Here is a 10,976-nt window from a genome sequence, read left to right as displayed (position 1 = left end):
CTTTTCCTAAGCTGTTTAGAGCTTTCTCAACTATGCCTTCACCCACTTGTTCCATTTACATATTTGATTCCATTATTTGCATAAGTCATAGGTCTGACTGTTACTTTTAATAGGACTTGTTGAATTACAATGAGTCTTGGTTATTACCATATGGTTTAACCTTAATTAAATTCATTAAGGTGGCTTGTCGAAGGAAAAAGACACAGTAAAGCATTCACACGAAAACGAGATTTGACTTAGGACATGTTTTTGTCCCTTCCGTACGTGGACAATAATAATTCAAGCAAAAAAAAAAAAAAATCTAGAATTATAAACATGGACAATAAGTTTGCAATTTGAAAATCCAAATTCCCAAATTTCAAACCCTAAGATTTCAATCATGTCAAAATTCCCAAATTGAATCCTAAAATAAAGACAATAACCGAATTTCATCATGAATTAAACATGGTAGGCTCTGATACCACTTGTTAACTATCCATGCCAATTACATGATGAATAACCAAGGGCGGAAGCGTACCTGTGGGAATTGCCATTGATAAAATCTTGGGATGATGATGATAGAGCCAATGGGTTGAGTGATCTTCCTCAGCAAAACACCCTGAAGACCTTGCTCTCTTGATGGGGATAGAGAGAACCAGAGAATTTTCTCCTTTAGGGTTTTGAAACTGAATAGTCTTGTTGTGTTTGCCTTGGAGACCATTACCCCTATATATAACTATTATTAGTTATATCTCAAATTGCAGTATTTCCAATTCAGCCCCTCATTAAATTAGAAACTGTCTGGTATCTACACTATTAATTTTCATAACTATTATGCTCTTTAGCCATAAACTATTATATATTATTTGACCCCTAGTTTATTGGCTAATTATATAATGACCCTAACACACTTTATTAATTAATTACATATGTGACCCATAAATCTTACATCTATAATTCAAAACTTACCTAAACAAAATTATCTACAATCTATTTCATATTTTCCTATCATTTTCAGTATAAGTCTGAATAAAATAATACCAAACACACATAGAGAGATAGATGGAGATTGAAGAAAAAGAAGAAAAAGGAGAAGGAATGAAAGAAAAATTAAAGTTGGCTAGGGACGGCCAAAAAAACTGAATTGGTGTGGAGAATAAAATCTAACTCAATTAAATTTGAACTCAAAAATCAAAGTGTATTTTAAAATCAGTTTTTTAACTGATCGGATTTTTAAATATTAGAATTAAATTATAATCAAATTGAATCATAATTTAATTTTAATTAAAATGCAAATAAAAATAACAAAATCTTAAAATATTAATAACACATAAAGACATAATAACAAGTAAAAATAAGTTAATATTAGTTTATAATAATAAATCGATTTACTGATTTAAATAATAAGTTCAGTTCGAGTATGAGTAAATGAAAATCATTTCGATTCGATTTTTTTAAACTAAAAATCAATTTGATTCAGTTTTCAAACAATTTTAATTTAAAATTAAACTTTACCCACCCCTACTCGTAGATATACGTGAGTTGTACATAGATAGATATTTAGGGTTGTTCCAGTTGGCTTGACCCGTATACTTATTCAATAAGCTATTAAAAAAAGGTTGAAAAAAAAGCATCTCTAAAAAACGAGAAGAAAAATAAATAAATAAATAAATAAATAAATAAATAAAGGTCTCACATTTGTTTTTTACATCATGTCTCACCATAACTTATTTTAACAAAAAAAAGTCATTCATAAATCATGTCACATACAATAATACATACAAATAGTATTTTATATCAAAATAATATGTGAAAAAACTATTAAATAAATTTATACAAGCAATAAAGTGCAAAATTAATTCTTAAAAAAAACATTACATTAACTATTTATGAATTTAACACAATAATTATTATTTTATTTATTATTCAGTTCAACTGTGGTTCAACCGTTTAAACCAATTGGACCATGACTCGACAATGTCACAAATTTGATCTCCTGTTTGATTTTTAAAACATTATTTTTCTTTGAATGTTTATTGCTACTTATTCAGTTCATCACTTGTCTCTCTTGTAGTCTCTCTCTCACCTTATTGCATAACCTCTAAGACCGATCGACACTAAAACACCTATTTATGTACCGCCTTGGAGTGGTCAGCCTGCAGTGGCTTTATCTTTCGACCTCTTTACTCTTCTCTGCGTTGGTTATATTAATTTACCATGAATTTAGTTTCCCTTTAGTTGATGGAATTTTTTAAAGTTAAAACGTGAGATTAAAAAAAAAACTAGAAAATGAGGTAGATAATACATAATATTATAAAATGAAGAAGACAAATATGGTGTAAAAAATGATACTAGAAGGAAAATGAAAGTTATTGTTAAAATTAATTAAAAGATACTAAAGGAGAGAAATTGGTTGTTAGTTACACATCTTCTTAGAAATTGATTAAAGCTTGCAAAGTTAATACTAGTATACTTTAAATGCTATTTACCTTAAACACTAATACTACTTTTTAACATTTTCAACTTTATGAGAGAAGTACTTAAAATTGGGACATGTTCAATATTTTAATAATCTCTTCCTATATTATAATGCATGATTAGGCGTTATGATTTTTAATGGGTTTAACTCCAAGTTATAGTTAATTTAATTAGTTAGTCTAATTATAGTTAGATTAAGTCGTTAGATAATTAAAATTAAAAAAATAAAATTTATGAGTTATATTTAGTTTAATTAGTTAATATTGAACTGATCGTTAGAATTTAAATAGTTAATAATGCTTTTAGTCAAAATTTATTTTTTTTTAGATTTTACCCTCGTCAATTTAGATTCTTCATTTTTAATCCTTAAGGGAATTTTGAAAATCTAAATTTAATGAAATGTCATGCTAATTTGGGAGTGTGTAATATCTTTTTAATCCACATAAATTTTGATATAATTAAAATTATTTTTAAAATACAAATAAAAAATAAAATATCCATTTATTTATTTAAAAACAGAGCTAGATATAAATCCAAATTCAGAACTTTGAATTAGAATACGAGGACTAAAATCAATTTCACCCTAAATTACACATATGGAAAGCTCTATCAATTTAAATAGGTTAATTCATATAAATAATAATTTCAAAGTTATAGTTTGTATAATTAATTAAGTTTGAGTGGTATGATGGTCAAAATTAAAATTTTATAGTCATAATTTGTCTAATTAGTTAAAATTGAACCGTCGTTTGATAGTCAAAATTTTAATTTATAAGTTATAATCAGTCTTGTAAGTATGAAAGTACGCCTAAGAGGGCGGGTGAATTAGGTGTTAGTAAATTTTCTTGTTTTTAGTGATATGGTAATCAGATTTTCTGAGTTTAAGAACAAGGCTTAATGAAAAATTGCAGTAAGTAAATGAACACGTTAAGATTTATCCTGGTTCCCCTTATAACCAAGGGTACGTCCAATCCTCTTGCACACCACAAGAGATTAATCCAATACTTGTCAGAAAATGTACAATTCCCACCCTGGGATTCGTGCTACAACATTTCTAACAATACTTCTAAGATAGCACACTACTATCTTACTTGTACAAATGATACAATAAGGTTTGAATAAATTTAAGATGTGGTATATTGATAAACAACTCAATAGTAATTCAAGTACTTGAGAACTAATGATATGAAAATCTAATGCAAGTACTTAGAAAAATCAGAATTTTGTTCAAAGTTGTTTAATGAAAAAATTCAAGGATGGTTGATTTTTGATCTGAAGTTATTGGGTATTTATACTCCATAAAACATCCTTTCAGATTCGTGGCCATTGATCCAAAAGGTTTGATGAAAAATTACAATGTTCTAGAGGCATTCCAGATCTGAAAAATTGTAATGTTTCCAGGTGTATTCGAATACAGTATATGTGTATTCGAATACACGTCTTTGTAACGTTCAAAAAATTCAAATTTTACATCTTGTATTCGAATACACATCAGTGTAGTCGAATACAGATCAATGTATTTTAGCCTCTGACTTAACTTGTATTCGACTACATATGGGTGTAGTCGAATACACTTGGCCACTAACTTAGCTTGTAGTCGACTACAGATGTGTGTAGTCGAATACACTTTTTAACGTTTTGCTTCTGACTTAAGTTGTATTCGAATACAACATGGTGTATTCGAATACACTTATGCAAATTGTCAAAAATATGATTTTAAATGATTTGTTAATGTTGTTTTTGATTTTTGAAAACATGTTAAATGCATATATAAATATGAATTGTTCTCAAGTATTTGAACTATTGATTTGTATCATATACCTTTACATTTACTCATTTATTATTTGGATTTGGAAGCTTATTCAAGATGGTTTGATCTTCTTTTTGATCTTGCTGCATTGTCCATAGTTGGTGGTCTTGTCATCATCAAAAACATGTTTACAAGTCTAATTAGTAAAGATTGAATCGTTGGATAGTTGAAATTATAATTTCTAAGTTATAATTAATCTAATTTATTAATATTAAACCGTCATATTTTTTAAATTTTAATTTATAGTTAAAGTAACTAATAAGATATTAAAATAATAGGTGAATCATGGTCACATACAGATAGTATTTGATACCAAAATAACAGGTGAAAAAAATATTAAATAAATTTATATAAGCAATAATAGCATTTTATTAAACAATAAAATACAAAATTTATTTCTTTTAAAAAAATGAAAATATTGCATTAACTTTTTATGAAATTTAACACAATATTTATTATTTTATTTATTATTCAGTTCAATTATGGTAATATTTATTATTTTATTTATTATTCAGTTCAATTATGGTTCAACTGCGTAAACCAATTAGACCAATGATCTGACAATGTCACCAGTTTTATCTCCTGTTTGATTTTTAAACCATTGTTTTTCTCTGAATGTTTATTGCTACTTATAGGAGTGGACATTGGTTTGGGTTCAGTCGGACTCAGTTGAAAAATAAAAATTCCAAAATAATATATATAATAATTTCTACCATATCTTTATAAAATATTGAATCTGATAAATAAAAATTCTTCCAAAGGAAAATGAAACTTTTGTGGATAATTTAGAATATCACATTTCTCAAAATAAAATCGCAACACTTTAAACTTTTTTCTCCTATAAAATAGTGCAATCTTAATAAGCTTGATTTTGGTATAATTACTTAATTTAATTCTAAAAACTTATTAGTACTTATAAAATTTACATACAAAAAGTCGTTTCAAATTAAATAAGTAAAATACAAATTACAATATTTATTCTCGATATCACCTATCATAGCAGGATTTCTCCCAAACTTGAACTTAAAGACTCATTAACTTGTAACAACTGAGATTTTGCAAACACAGAGCCAAGTCAGTCAAACACAAACAACGAATGAGGTGAGTTTTGAAATCATGTTAATAGTATAATATAAGTATAAAGAGCACGCAAAAATCATAATAGACTGTATCATAATCACATTAAGATATATCAAAATATTCAATCAAATAGTACCATATTATAACATCAAAGTCACTCAAGTAAAATAATCATTTCATTATAATATGCATCAAATCATCTAAGAGAAACTATTATTACTTTTGAAACACATCAATCACAACAAAACAATCACAAGGAAATGCAATGTCATGCATGAGCTTAAACTCTACTTCACAATGTGGTACAATTCTATCTCTGAAGTACTTGGTTAGGAGGATTGATACTATGCAACCACTCGGGTGGACGAACAATTCAAATTGACTATGTCCTCATAGATCCCCTTAACTCAACCTGAGACACATATGCGCGACAATTAAGATAAACGTGTGTTGCATGGTAGTTCCCGACATTTGGAGTGCTACTTCCAAGTCACCTAGGAATTTCCCACCCGAATACCTCCAAGGTCTAACAATGCTTTCTTAAGGCTCAATAGCAAACTGCCATGATCAAACCCATTCAATTGTACTTCCCCATAATCACTAGATTTGTCAGACCCTACCTATATGATGACAAAATAGTATCCACTTGAAAATTTCACATCAACTTCAAATATTCCCAACATCTATTTTCTCCTCTCGTTAGCCTAGACTATTCCATTAAGAGTGACATCTTTAGCACATGTTGTAATCATCACTATTTCATCAGTTATTTGGTACTTCAATATTCTCATTACAATTTTATAACATCATTGATCATACATAATCATGATCATCATATAAACTCATCACCAATTTATAACATCACTATCGTCAATCAAAAATCATCATATAAATATATATCATCCAATGCATCCATCTTTTATCATCACATCACATAATTTTGTCTAATCAAACATATGCACATCATCTCATTCGACATCCAACATTACAATAATATCAAATATTAAATACCACACAATTATCTAAAATTAAATCAATCAACACCTTATAAATATTTCTATTCCACATTTTAATCTCACAGTTTTCATATTTTCACATTAATTAATTTATCCTTCAAAGGCTAATGTCGTACGTAGCAAGCTTCAGATGAAACGTTGAGAAATACGACTTTTCTATTCATTTAACATTAAAATATACTCATGAATTTAAACGCTCTCTCATCCCTTACCTTATTTTAACACTTTCACACACGAATACATTCAACGAGTAAACAACCTTTGTTCTTTGACTCTTTGTCATTCAATCGATCTAACTCGACAACTTATGGGTAAATGTCAAAAATAAATCATGAGAAGACACTCTAAAAACTAATTTCGAAATTCGGTCAAGTAAACTTACCATAAATCAGAAAATCAATCGGTGAATAATATAGCCACTTTTCACATGTTCGTTTTGACGTTGATTTCACTTAAATCGGACTTATAGTGAAGAAGAACAGTGCAAAATAACGAATTCCACATACGGAAAAATCGAGTATTTTAGAGAGAAATTGAGATGGTTGAAAATTTGGAAAAGTATGTTTAATTGATTAACTAAATAAGTGAATCAATTTACTGGAATTTGGACAAAAATAGAGAAAGATGTTTGGAACAATTATCATCATTGATGTCAAACGATAGTCATAGTCTATGTTTCCTCTTCTTTAGGCGGCTGCTACACTCCTCCACTATCCTTCCTTATTATTATTAGGCTAAATATCATCTGTGGTCCCTTAACTTAATTTCAGTTAACGTTTTAGTCCTTTATCTTTTTTTTCCACGATTTAGTCCTTTATTCCTAACAATATCAAATAAAGTATGAAAATATGAGTTTATTTGAAGATTTGCATTACGAATTTGATGAAATTTGTATTATATTGAAGAATATAATTAATTTTATGAGTTTTGTTTGAATTTTTTTTTGAATTTTGTATAAAAAAAGGATAACATTGTTGAAATTTTAAAACATAAAATATCAAATTATCACTTAAAATTAAAATAAAGGACCAAGTCGGGAAAAAAAAAAGATAAAGGACTAATACGTTACCTGAAATTAAGTTAAGGGACCACATATGTAATTTAGCCTTATTATTATTATTATTATTGTTATTATTTAATTAGATTTTACTTGCATATGTGCTTAAACCATGAAACACATTTATTTTTTAACACTTTTTTTTTAAACACAATTTAATTATTAGTATTTCAAAACTAATACTTTATAAAATAAAGTAATTAATCTTATAAAATATATTCATAATCAAAACTCTTATATTCAAAATTATCACTATAATAACACTTATTTTTCAAAATACTCAAATTAAAATTTACTATCATTAGAGAATAGTTGAAACTATAAAAGAAATCACACTTTATATTAGTTATGATCAAACAAATCACACGGATTTTTCCTAGCTATCACTCGGTTCTTTATTTGGCTGGCATTTTATTTATGAAGTGTTCAAATTGTAATCTTCAATTAACCTCAAATCATATGTTTGCACATCATTAAAAGAATATTGTTTTTGATAGGTAAATGTAAGTTAGTAGTTATGTTAGTTTTTGGTGTTTGAACTTTTAGTTACAACTCTTTCCGTGTTCCTTAATTCACCAACTGAGTAGGATTTTCCTAGACTGTGTTTTGATAGTCAATTTTTTTTAATGATGCAGAAATGCATGATAGTAAATTAACATGATCAAACAAGAATTGAGCTAGTGGCGAAAAAGTTTCAGTAGTTTGCATGATGTCATTGGTTCAAATCTCATTGTCAATATAGAAAAAAATTGATTTTGAGATTTGCTAAAGAGTGCCTTTGAAGTATTGGTTAAGGAAACAAAAGTATAAAGCACTGCTTTTAAATGTGGTCAACACAAATACTTTCTTTAAATAATTATAAAATTTAATACTCTGTTTATTATTTAATTAGGAACTTGATAGCATAATCTAATTGATAATGTCAAGGAGTTATACAATGGAAGTCAAAATTGAAACCTTCTAAAATTAAACTGAGGGGAGAATTCAGCTGTTGCCTTTATGGTTATTTATGTCTGAGACAAGAGTCTAGTATTGTGGAACTGAATATGTCGAGATGATTGGATAACTTTGGATAAGCTCAAATTTGTTTGATCTGGTTATTAATTGTGTCATGTAGCAGCACCATAGCACATTGCACAAATATGTAAGTTGGACAGAAGTGAATTCTCTAGAACATAGACCTTATAAGAAGCCTCACTTTTTGCGATTTTTTCGGGATTTGTTGGATTCACATGATTTTTTTTACAAGGTACCTATACTTTACCAAAAGAAAAATTATAAAGTAGATATATTACATACATGTTTATTTATGCAAATGTGGTTCTATGTAGTTTATATTCTCGTGGTAATTCGAAAGACATGATGTTCTATATAGTTTGCGGGAATATACGATTACTATATTTGGTTACTGAAAAGGTTCTATGATGATCTGCTCTCTATTTTTATTTTATTTAGATTTTATTGTTTTTTTCATCTACTTTAAATTGCTCATGTGGTTGTGCATGTGATTTTGCAGTTTTGGCAAAAAACAAATAAAGCAACTTATCTTCATAGAACCTTTTCTTCCATAATTTGCATGATCGATTAAGTACTCGGCCTTTTCTTAGTTTCGTTTAGAAGAAATGATTGGCTTTTCAGGTCTTATTCACTTTACTACTTCATTTTTTTTTTTTTTTTTGCATATGGAAGTTTTGTATTTTTATTGACTTTTTTATTTAGTTTGGGCTTTTACACAATTGCTTTTAGCTGTAAAACATAGCCATGAGAAGGGAGTGTGTCATGGTAAGTCTTAATTTGATTGATACGTAAGCTTTAAAAGACATGCACAATTAGAGAAGAGATAATATAATGGAGAATGATCTATTAGTTGCTGATGGTATTTTCTCATATCATGGGTTGATTGGCATTTCGTTGATGTTATTTATGTAAATTTTTGCATTATTTTTTGTAGGCGATATCAAGTGTGAAAATGTGCTAATTACGTCATCAAAATAGCTTTACCTTGTTGACTTTGCCTCTTTCAAACCCACTTACATTCCGTATGATGTCCCATCTGATTTCTCTCTTTTCTTTGACATGGGTTACATAAGACTCTGCTATCTGGCACCTGAGGTTGGATCCTATAATTTTGATACTATTTGATTATTTATATTTTCTGTCGTATTTGAATTGTTAGCTCAATCAAGATGCTTTTGTGCTATTATTGAGTTAGAAGTTTCCTACTAGTTATATTGTGAATTTATTGCATACAGTATTGCTGGTTTTTCTATTTATCTTTATTAATTGGTGTGAATTATAGTATAAAGATGCAAGTGAAATGTGTACTAGGTAATCCTATGTCTAGAGACTTAATTAAATTGTGAATTAAGCAAGTGGTGTGATGACTTGATTAAACTAGGAATCTATTAGTTATTAAATTTTTGTTTTACATGTTTAAAAATAATACTGATATGGGCTTTAGGTTATACACTAAGGATAACAGAGAAATCTGTCATGCTCTTCGACAGCCACTTTCTAGAATTTTTTGGGAATATTTTACAATTTTGAACTTATTATTCATCATGAGTGTAGGTACAGTGGTGGGTTCATTCTTGTCTGATTGCAGAATTTAGTAAGCCGTTCTTAATGTCTATCTCTTGGTCTGTCCTGTTTATGTCATCCCAGGAAGCTGGTTTTTTCTTCCACTTGATGCTCGGATCTACAACTAACTCATGGACTTCATTTGAAATCAATACAAGGATAGGGGCTATCAAGAGGTAAAGTTTCAGTATAGAAGTTTCTTGATATTACTAAAAACAATCTTTTTCCAAGTGCTTAGTACAACTTGCTTGAAATTACCAGGTTATGTCCCCAAATGTATTCAACATGGATCTGTGGATGCAATCTGGTCATGCAAAACATCATAAAGAGGATATGTTTGTCTTAGAGGTATTTTGTTGTTGTTTGTATATGGTCTTAGCGGTACAAAACCTTCAGAATAGGTTTTTTTATTTTAAACGCAATCAAGTTATCTAACCAAATTATATATATATATATTCGTATGTTTTAGATTGACAAACAGGAGTTTGGTTTGAAACCAATGAATTGCCCAGGGCACTGCTTGATGTTTAGCACAGGGTTCGATCGTACAGAGGTAATTTTCATTGGCATAGACATATTTCTTCAAATGGTACCTTTTGTATTTGTTTGTACTTGGGGTGGCTGAGCTAGTTCATAGTTTGTTGTTGAAATCGGGATAATGCACCTGTTTGAGCTTTTTGGTCAATGTATTGACAATTAATTTGATTTTAAATGTCTACATTGAACAATGCCTGTATAGTGTGATTTTAAATGGCTTCGTCTTTCTTTTTGCTTTCTTTATAAGCTGTACTTTTTCCACATAGTTTCATTTTGGCATATAGAACTCGATCATCTATATCCCAAGTTGAATAGGGAGAATTAGTTAGGAAGGTAGTTCGTTAGTTAGTTGTTTGTTTAGTCTGGGAAGTATTTGTATTTATAGGAGAATACAATGATAGAGAGGGGTATCATTGAATATTGTAATCATTTGTGAATA

The 10,976-nt window shown here is 28.6% G+C and overlaps 1 long non-coding RNA gene across 1 annotated transcript in view; it reads left to right on the top strand.

Annotated features, from left to right (window-relative positions):
* The first annotated feature begins 10,082 nt into the window (after positions 1–10,082).
* Positions 10,083–10,976, top strand: part of LOC113785875 (uncharacterized) — a 1,979-nt gene continuing 1,085 nt past the window's right edge. The window contains exons 1-3 of the long non-coding RNA XR_003472063.2: positions 10,083–10,176; positions 10,262–10,348; positions 10,470–10,553. This is a non-coding gene — a long non-coding RNA (uncharacterized lncRNA). The remainder of the gene's footprint in view (positions 10,177–10,261; positions 10,349–10,469; positions 10,554–10,976) is intronic.

Source organism: Cicer arietinum, chromosome 3, assembly GCF_000331145.2.
Source record: "Cicer arietinum cultivar CDC Frontier isolate Library 1 chromosome 3, Cicar.CDCFrontier_v2.0, whole genome shotgun sequence".
Classification (NCBI taxonomy): Eukaryota; Viridiplantae; Streptophyta; class Magnoliopsida; order Fabales; family Fabaceae; genus Cicer; species Cicer arietinum.
This window is presented reverse-complemented; position numbering and strand designations above follow the sequence as displayed.